This window comes from Prorops nasuta, unplaced genomic scaffold, assembly GCF_024137725.1.
Source record: "Prorops nasuta isolate Cenicafe-Biocafe unplaced genomic scaffold, Cenicafe_Pnas_1.2 PNAS00008, whole genome shotgun sequence".
Lineage (NCBI taxonomy): Eukaryota > Metazoa > Arthropoda > Insecta > Hymenoptera > Bethylidae > Prorops > Prorops nasuta.
In genome coordinates, this window is record NW_027116805.1 from 7,288,948 (window position 1) to 7,298,639 (window position 9,692).

The 9,692-nt window shown below is 42.8% G+C and overlaps 1 long non-coding RNA gene across 1 annotated transcript; it reads left to right on the plus strand.

Moving 5' to 3' along the window:
• Nucleotides 1-7,158: 7,158 nt before the first annotated feature.
• LOC136775586 (uncharacterized) lies at nucleotides 7,159-8,466 on the plus strand. Its single transcript, XR_010822953.1, has 3 exons — nucleotides 7,159-7,423; nucleotides 7,481-7,883; nucleotides 7,982-8,466. It is a non-coding gene; the product is annotated as an uncharacterized lncRNA (long non-coding RNA).
• The last annotated feature ends 1,226 nt before the right edge of the window (nucleotides 8,467-9,692 follow it).

A 9,692-nucleotide genomic window follows, 5' to 3' on the forward strand; every position in this document is an offset into this window, starting at 1 on the left:
GAAAGAGGAAGACGAAGGAGCGAGAAGGGAGGCAGGAATGAGAGTATGGCAAGGTTGGAGCGGATGTTGCCCCGTAGGTAACCCTGGCTCACCAGGGCCAGCGAGTGACTCGAGTCAGAACCGTCGTTGCTCACGAAACTCTATTACCGACGTTTTCCCTGAATTCCGCGAGCCGAGAGCTTCATGCAATGAAATTTGAACGCGCTAAGCGGTTCATCTCCCCCCCACCACTACTTTCCACATCCCGGTCTTCATCTACTTTCCCCCACCAGGCGATCCATCTAGCTCTCTTTCTCTTCTCACCCCGTCGTCATCACTGTATTTCACTTTGAATCTTCTCGCTCATTAATCCTCTTCCCCTCCGCTCCGCTGCGTCATAACGCTATTCGTGTCCTTCTCGGGCCGATGTGCCTGTTTGTTCCACCTCTCTCTGTCTTGCTCGACGCTGACGAGGAGCGATAGTGGGGGTAATCTGGCAACGCCGCTGCTCGGCGATAGGACGTCTGCTGTTGAGCTGGCAACGTCGCAGTGACTCAGCACTAGCCGTAGCGGCGCTGTTGCTGAGATGCTGGCGCGTTGCTGTCGCGCGATATAAGACAGCCCCGCCGGCCTCTCTTGCAACCCGGTTTTGTAACTCGATTCTCCATGGTGAATAGCCCGCCCCGAGCGTCGTTACCTGCGACGTTACACTAACGTCGTCTGCTTAGACCTACGACGACGCTGTTTGCCAATCGAGTTGCTTTTATGAAAACTCCCCTCTATATTCCGCATTCTACTCCTCATTTTATTCAACCAAATCTTTCGAGATTCGTACCTCGCTTTAATTCTAGCCTTGCCACCGTTTCTTTTCGTAAGCTAGCCTTATTTAGACAAGCTAATGACTTTGGTCACTCGACTTCAAGTTTTTAGGTTAGGATCCGGCCTTTCGCCAAGCTCTCTGGGAACTCTGACTTTCGTGTGGCAGGCTTTTTGCATTATTTAATTAGAGACGCTCCAGGTATTGCCGAGTATTGCGACAAAGAATTATCGTCGGTCGATAAAACAGAAAGTTGATGCGAATCTTACTGCGTGACCGTGGCTTCGTTTGGGGAATATTTCGGGGAGTCGGAGGAATACTACATCAGTGACGAAATCGCTGAGCGAGAAAACTTGATGTTGTAGATGGCTAGGCGGGAAGGTTCGAAGGACGTTGTTTTGTAAGAAGCAACACTGCGATATTCAACCGCCCACGTCGAAATTTCGGTGAATCTTAGGTGGAGCTTGGTCTCTCTCTCTCTCTCTCTCTCTCTTGTTATTGAAACAATGACCGAATACTCTGACAAATCAACTTTTGAAACATTCCTTGAATAATCCTCAGTGACCGCAATTAAAAATGATAATTTGTTTTCGATAATTTAACAGCAGAAATAAAATATAAATCGCGAGGTTTTTACCGGGACCTCTCGCCGTCTCTCGGGATCGATCTAAGCCATCGCTAAATATAGTTTCAGTCTGCCTATTAAATTTTCAAGCAGCTTCGATGTCCGCAATGCTCATCTCACGCCGGCTAAGTGCGATATTTAGGGATTAATAGAATTGAAAATAACGATTCTCGAGAATTTCCGGTTAGCCCAGGACACTCAATATAATGAAATTTTTGTTAAAAAATAAATTTCTCTTGTTCCCTGAAACAATAATACCATGTACTAGCAGAGAGCCTATTCGTGTCGGCCCTTTACTAACAAAAACTTTATAATCTTTTTACAACTACGATATTCGATTTATTTATGTAGTATTTTTTTTATAGATTGTAACCGGTTCGTGGGGAGGATTATTTGATTAAAATGTCGGACGTTTTTAATTCGAATTTCGCACAGCAGTTGGTCGAGTAGAGGAGTCGCTGGGAGGAATGGAAGGAGGAAAGCGATGAGAGGGTAAAGAGGAAAGTGGACGAATACGAGAGCTCGTCTCCCTCTCGTTGTGGGGTTGACCCGCACCGCAAACAAAACGGCGACCACCGAGGAAAGGCGGGAATAGAAGGTAGCTGCAATATCGGCGATACATCAGGGTGTCGAAGAGGGAACCAATCGTTTCTCTAGCCAGCGGAATTGAGTTCACGGCACGCGTATGCATCAAGAAGAACTGTTACCGACCGCGATTCGATGAACGCGAAAAGTTCTCCAAAGAGACCCGTGGCTAGCGGCGTAAAAAGCAGCCAAGAGAAATCCAAAACCTACTTCCATTCATAACCTCAAAATTTTTTCACGGAATAAAAACACTTCTCTATTGGAAAATATTCGTACTCTACTGGACTTCGATAAATTGTAAACATAGCCTACAAATATACAATAAGTTTTGTTATATAGTCTCAACAACAACAAAATGATAATAAACATGTATATTTTCAAGATCATTTTAGACAATAGGAAGGTTCACTAGGAGAGTTTCTACGTCGTTGTTGGGGCAAAGTTTCAACTAAACTTTATCGCTTTTCGCTTTCCTGCCGTGTACTTTCTCCCGCGAAATCTAACTTGAGAGTTGACCTCGGCCAATGTACCATGTAAAAAGCGTTTATGAATCCCGTAAATATCTTTATGCATCGTTTGGAATGACAACTACGGCGATTATAGCAACGAAATAATGAAGAACAATCTCGCATATCCTTGTTTGATTAACAAAAATTGGAAGATAAATTTGATAAAAAAAGTGACATAAATTTACACGTGCGTTGTCTTTGAAGGGGAATAACGAGGAAATTTTTTGATTGGTCGAAAATTGGTGTTGAGAGCGAAAGAAAACGTATGCTTTGATTTGGAGGAAAGTTTTTGGGCAAGGGGTACGTTCTTTGGTTGTAGAGCAGCTGCTGTGGGGCAACCAGCAGCCGGCTGGCAGCACGCGTCCTCGGAGCGTTCGGCCAGGGAAGACGAGCATACCGGAAGCTACTGCTTGCTGCGGCACGTAGCTCGGCCTGCTGTTCGGGACTCACATGTGCTCCTACAGCTGTCTCGATCCACATCCACGCGAATCTCTCTCCCAATTCACCCCACTCCGAATCTCGCTCAAACAAAGCTATCGCCCAACTATTACTTGCTACTGAAAACTCCTAACCTAACCTTACTTCTCAAAACGCACGTCGAGTATCGAAGTATACATTTTTAAGGAAAAGTGCAGGCAGCAAAGACACATCGAGACAAACTTACCATTTACTCGGAAAAATCTTTTCCGTATTAAAATCTTGTAACATCTGAAAAGGAATTCGTTCCTAGATAAATTTTAGGTTAGGTCACTTTCATAAATTTTGTTATAACTTATCGTTTACTGAGAATTGTAAACTTTTTTCCGACGTAATATCAACGTCGGAGCTTATGCAATTGACTGCGTGTTTTATGCGATATCGGCCGAGGTCCGTAGAATACTTGTGCGTTGAAGTTTGTGCAAGAGGCAGTTACGTTACGTGCGAGCGTGTTGCGTCACGTGTTCTACCAGAGGGCGCAAAAACCACGAAGCTCTGACTCGGATGCTTGCGCAAGATGGACATGGAGAAAAAATTGTATTAATCTCTTAACATATTCGAATCCCTTGAACTCTGTTTGCTTTTCGTTACGCGATATATACAGTTAAGTTTATCTGAATCGAAACTCTCTTTCCACTGGGTAAAATATTGTTCGGTCTTATTCACTGATCTCTTAAAATTCCTATTTAATTGGATTTTATTGCGAAAGATGAAGAGGTTATGTTCTCGTAAGATACTTTATGACCAAGGTAAGTTTGATTACATAGAAAAAATTAAGAATAGGTTTGGGTGGAAGATGATGGATTAAAGATGAAAAAATGGTTGGTCAAGCAGGAGTCTGTATAATGGCTATGATCTGATACAGGAAAGCATATCTTTTCCTGTTACGTCACGCATGCCAACGCATAACAGTACAACGTACGGTCTGTATAATACAGCGTCACAAGGTTTTTGAGATTGGCTCATCCATGGTAAACGATACAGACGACATCCCCCTGTAGAATCGCCGCTTTCAATAAAATCTCGACGACATAACCTATAAATTGATCTGCCACTTTTTACCACTAGCCTGCGCCAACTCGTGTACAAGTGGAAATCAAATATGGCTTTATTTACCCATTACCACACAAACAACGAAGATTTTTCATTTAGCACTTTGTTGACTCGTATCGAAAAATTGGTAGTATTGATAATCGAAATATAAAATTATGCAATCCTTTGCTGCTAATTTCTTCATTAAACTTTCAGCGTCGATTCACTCATGGGTCTGACTCTTTTAACCGCTTCTATTGGTGTACTTGATTCATTTGCCACGTTCATAAAAGCTGTGTCAGTGGCCTTTAAAGGTCAACCGGATCATTCGTTACTTACCACGTTATACTGATTGGTGCTGCTTCATACAGGGTTGCAAAATGCAAACTTTGAAAACTGTAGGTCCTCTGAAACTCGACCATTCCTAGTTTTCATCGCCAACTGTTGCGTTACTGTGTGAGACAAAAACATCTAAAAGCAACATTCTTTCTTAACGAAAAGAGAAATAAGTAATAATTCAAGGAAAGATCTTACGAGTTCTCACGGGATACACGAGTAGCAAGAATTTTATGTAGAAAACTAGAAAAACCTTGGCATTGATTCTTCGTGCACCTTGAAGCATCCTGGAATTTGCAAGCCACGTGCTTTATGCGGGGGTGGATGTGATATACATAAATAGAAAAGCCGGATTCCACCTTGGTACTCGCGTTATGGAGGCTGCGTCTATCTGTTTACACACATAGATGCTCGCACACGCAAACAAACGCTTTCCCCTATACATATAAACGAGTTCACTGTACGGACGGACGCGTTTAAATTTTCTCACACGAGAATTCTACACACGAAATTACACACACAATTGTATCGAGGGATAAGGCACACAGATGTATACGTGACTTCGTTTTGTACACATAGATAGCTTTGTACATATATTTACCTGTTGCTTGTACCGCTGTTCTTGGCGAAATAGTCTATCGGCTGTGTATGGGTTTTGTATACATAACCTCTCCGTCTTTTTTATTCCTCAGCATTATAGGGTTTAACTTTTTACCTCCCCCCCCCGTTACAAATTTCAAAACAACTCGTCCCATCAAAACCTCCCCTACCAAATTATTACGTCAAACTTGAAAAATCACAGCGTCTCCCATCATAATCGAACAAATTGTCTCGATTCGCTTCTACGCAGTGCTTGAATTGTACGAGTGAATTGAACGAGTTCGTGAACAGATTCTATCGCATGCTACGAGCCACTTAAATTAATTTACACGAGTGATCGGAATATCTCTAACAATAGAAACAAGATTCGTAAATCTGAAACGATGAGTTTATCTTACAATTTGTGTGATCTGTATGTGACATAACCTAAAAAGTGAAGCTAAATATTTGCGGCATAGTGTAATTTCGTATGGTAAATAAGTTGGGGTAATTTGGAGAATTATCCTCGTGACTCGTTGAATTCTAGGCCGAGCATTTGGAGACTTGGTGAATGCGTGTGGTAATGGTTGGAGGGAGATAAGGAAGGTTAGGTTACCAAATGCGGAAGCCCTTTCTTCCGTATTGGTGTCCTTGTGTAAACGGGGGCGTTAATATTTACACGAGGCCGGCCAGAAGTTTCTCCATTCATAAGCCAAGGCCCTTTCCACCACCCCCGAAGTGGCTGTGACCGCATCGGAGAGGTTAGGTTCTCCGTTGGAGTACTCGAAGGTAAATGTAGGTTACAAAGCTCGTGTACCGTGTGCTCTCCTGTCTACGTGCATTCCCCTACGCGACCGAACTACCCTTTCCATCCTCCATTCTATCTCTACGAATCTGTCTACGTGTGTGTGTGCATGTGTATCTGCCTCTTTCTCTCTTCTCCCACCAAGGCTCAAGGTCACCACGAACCATCTTAACCTATCTCGATAAGAGCTTAAAGCACGAATTCATCAAGACTGTGTTCGTAGGATCAATGACTCATTTTTCTATTTCCCCCAGCATCGCTTCATCTCTACTCATTTCTTGATTGAAATATTCCCTGGCCAATTGCTCTTAATAGTTTTTTTTCGATTTTACAGGTTACCTGCAATGGCTTATCCAATCAGTGTCGAGCAACGTGAGCTTGACGAAAAGCGCGATTAATACGTCGATTCGCTATCGTGACGAGGTAGAACCCGAGAAAGACGAGAACATCGCAACGAGGTAAATCTGCCTGACATTGAGCGAGAGCTGTAATCCTAAAACCGAAAGGAACGATAAAAGATGGATCGGGTCGGAAGCTGAGAAGACGCCTCGCTCGCGGCTCGATCTTCTACTTTTTCTGGCTCGGATCTTTATTTTTTTTTTCAAGGAGCCGTTCGATGGAGCAGAATTGGGGAGAGTGGGGGATACGACTTTGCAGGGGGTTGAATTTTTTATTAAAAATACCAAAAAAAGAAGGAGGGAGAATGTAGTGGAAAGAGAGAAGTTTTGTTTTTAACTACTAACGTTTATATTTGAAAATAATTCTTTCACTGGCTGATGCTTTAGTTTTGAAGAAAAAGGATGAGGAACATGATAGAAGGTAAGAGCAAAATAATTTATAAAAGGCATGAGAAAAAAAAAAGGAAGAGAAAAAGATACAAGCAGTGATGTGTGATTTTGTATGTGGAAGTCGAGGACAGCGGGGGTTTGGACCGACAAGTGGCGCCGTCACACAAAGTTTAGCATAAGACGGCACATATTCCCCTCTCTGTAGCCCCCTCCTCCTCTCTTCTTCCATGCTCTAAGCATATACGTGTCTCTCTCATTGCACAAGGGGCCGAAGGGGGTGCAGCAACAGGTTCGCCAAAGCCGGAATGACACGCTTAGCGCATTTTTACCCAACAAGCATTGTTCAGGCGCACACGTACACACACTTAGCCTCGCCTGGACGTATAAACACGCGCGAACGAATGCACACATTCACCTGGACGATAAGGTTTGGACCACTACAGCGCGTAATTCCCTTTCTGGCTTCAGGCTTTAATTTAGACCTTACGCTAACCCCCCCCCCCCTCCCCCTCTCTTCCCCATTTACCCCATTCTCTACCTCCCTCTTCCCCCTTTCCACGTACGAGCGTCAACGCGAAATTCGGCTAATCCGATTTGTCATTGTTTGCACAAACATCATCGATCGCTCCACTGAATGTTCCACGAATTTTCCGCTTTGTTTTGCTTTTTTTTCACCTTCCCATATAGTCACTCGCAGTAGGAGCCTCGCGTAGCTTGTGCCATGGCGCAGTTTGTTTTGTTCTTTTGTCCAGCTCTCTACATCTTCTAACCTAAAAGTGAATTTTTGTGTACCAGTGAAACCAAGCTGACGATTTATGAAATTTTGATAACCACCGGAACAGAGTGTAGCCTCTCACGGAAACCTACCCGAAGAGCCGGGCTTTTTCAACGGTAAGCTTTTTATGCTTCAAACTCATTCTTCAGTTTGGGTAAATAAGAGACGTTTAGTTACAGTTGCAGTGTATGTAAAAAGAAAAATAAAGAGAAGTGGAACGAGCGGGAAAAAAGGAAGAAAAGATATGACGTCTTGTTTTCGAAGAGAGACGGTGGTGGTAAGTGGAGGCGAGGCAGTTTTTTTATCGTGGCATTAAATGGCCATTTAAGACGAGCATTGAAGTGAAGTTTACGACAGGCCGTAGCGACGCGTGGTCTAAACTTGTGCCGCGATGAAAACTTGGCACGGAACGCCCCAGTGACCCTATTGTCCGCGTCCAACCAGCAACAGCTTTCGACTGCATTAAGCTCAAATTAACAAAGACTATACCTCCACTTATCTCTCACCCCTGTCACCACTCGGAAACATCCCCATCCCCGTCAAGCAACAGGAAGCAAAGAGCCCATTTAACTCCCTGTAAGCCACTCGATTATCTAATTCGTTTCATTCACCAGTTTCCCCATTATCTTATCTCATCTAGTTTTTATCTTTTTTCATATATATATATATATCAGGAGGAATGCCTTTCACCAAGAGTATCGATAATATGCGCTGGAGAGGTTAAAGGGTGGAGTAAGTTGGATGTAGGAAGTGACCGGAAACGATGTTCGGCCCGGCATGTGATTGCATCCTCGAGGACCTGTTGCACCAAGTGGAGAATTTGTATTGGTGCATCCCCAGGACTACCAGAGCCCCATCCTCAAATGGATGACAAACGCTTCCATAAGTGACGCGCTGTCAATGAAATTCACTTGCCAACGACAGTCCATCACTGATACTCTCTCCCTTTGGATATACCGATGAATATTCTGTAATCAATCTATGTATTTACTTTCCTAATAATCCACAATTCCCATTCGTCACCCCTCTCCTCCTTTAGCTTGCCCGCACCACCTCTTCTTTACTCTTAACTATTGTATAAAAAATGGCAGTGCCTCAACGGTCTACCGGATGTATACTTCTTAATTGGTTCCAAAGCTTGGATGTAAAATTTAATTAATCTGTGTAACTATAAGAGATATGAATTTTTTATTGAACCTTTTCAAGAATATTTTCTATTTACATCCAACAACGCGTGATAAGCAAAAATTGATATCTGTTGTATAGTCAGAAATAAATACATTTTTATATTCACGCGTTCTGAGGTGAGTTAAAGTAAACATGCTATATTATATGTGTGTGTGTGTGTGTGTACTTACTCGTCGTTGAGAAACTAGCATGTGTCTTGATCTTTATGTATTATTTTAGTATTGAAACTTGTGAAAAGTTTATACGAGGTATTTTAGTGGATTTGAAGCATAAGCGGTGGGGGAAGACTGAGAATGGATGCTGAATTATTTGGGAGATTTCTCAAGTGGTGAAGAGGAGGGGGGGGGGGGGCGAAGTGGATGGATAAAGTTGCGACGGTCGTTGGGAGAATTCTTTCTCGAACTGGGTCATCCCGGTGTGCAGAATGGAAACTATGAGTCCCGCCTGGCGCACGTGACCTTGACTGTTGAACTTGCAGTTTCGACCGTTGCGTAACCCCGGCCAGTCGTTCCAAGCCCTTAAGATCCTCGTAACTCCGACCATAAACCCCCACTAGTATCACTTCTGAGAATTCACCCTGTGTATTCGCAGGTGATTCAACCAGCTTCATCCCCATACCGGAAGTATCCCAAAGCCTCGAATACTTTAACAAACGATCCTGTCAATAGCTACAAGCCTATAAAAGCCCATCATTCTCGTAAAGCTTTGATTCAATAAAATCCTCGTCCCTTGTGATAGATTTGATTAAAAAATTCTTATTAGTCTTTTAATCATTTTTATTCTACTAATTATTTTTTTTATTATTCCACCAATCTCAATCGTCATTTTTTCGTCCACTTTGTCGTTTCACCATTCTCGGTACATATTGTCAATATAATTTACGACACGATGCTAAAAGAAAAAATTAGCAGGTGTAATTAAGTTAGGAAGAAGGGTCGAATAGCGAATGATTGGAATAGCTGGATTCTTGGTAGGGTGGATGACAAAGGGCCGATTGGATGATGGAATTTCTCGCGAGCGACAGAAAAGGTCCTATCGCGTGTCAAAGGAAATTAACAAATTGCCTGGACTTCCATTCGGCTAAACTAATTTTCATTTAATTCCAACTCTATGCCACGCCCCTTTCTGTTATATAATTGCAAATTTTAATTTTTTGTTAATTTCTCATTTCGAGTTACTAATCAATATAAATAAAAG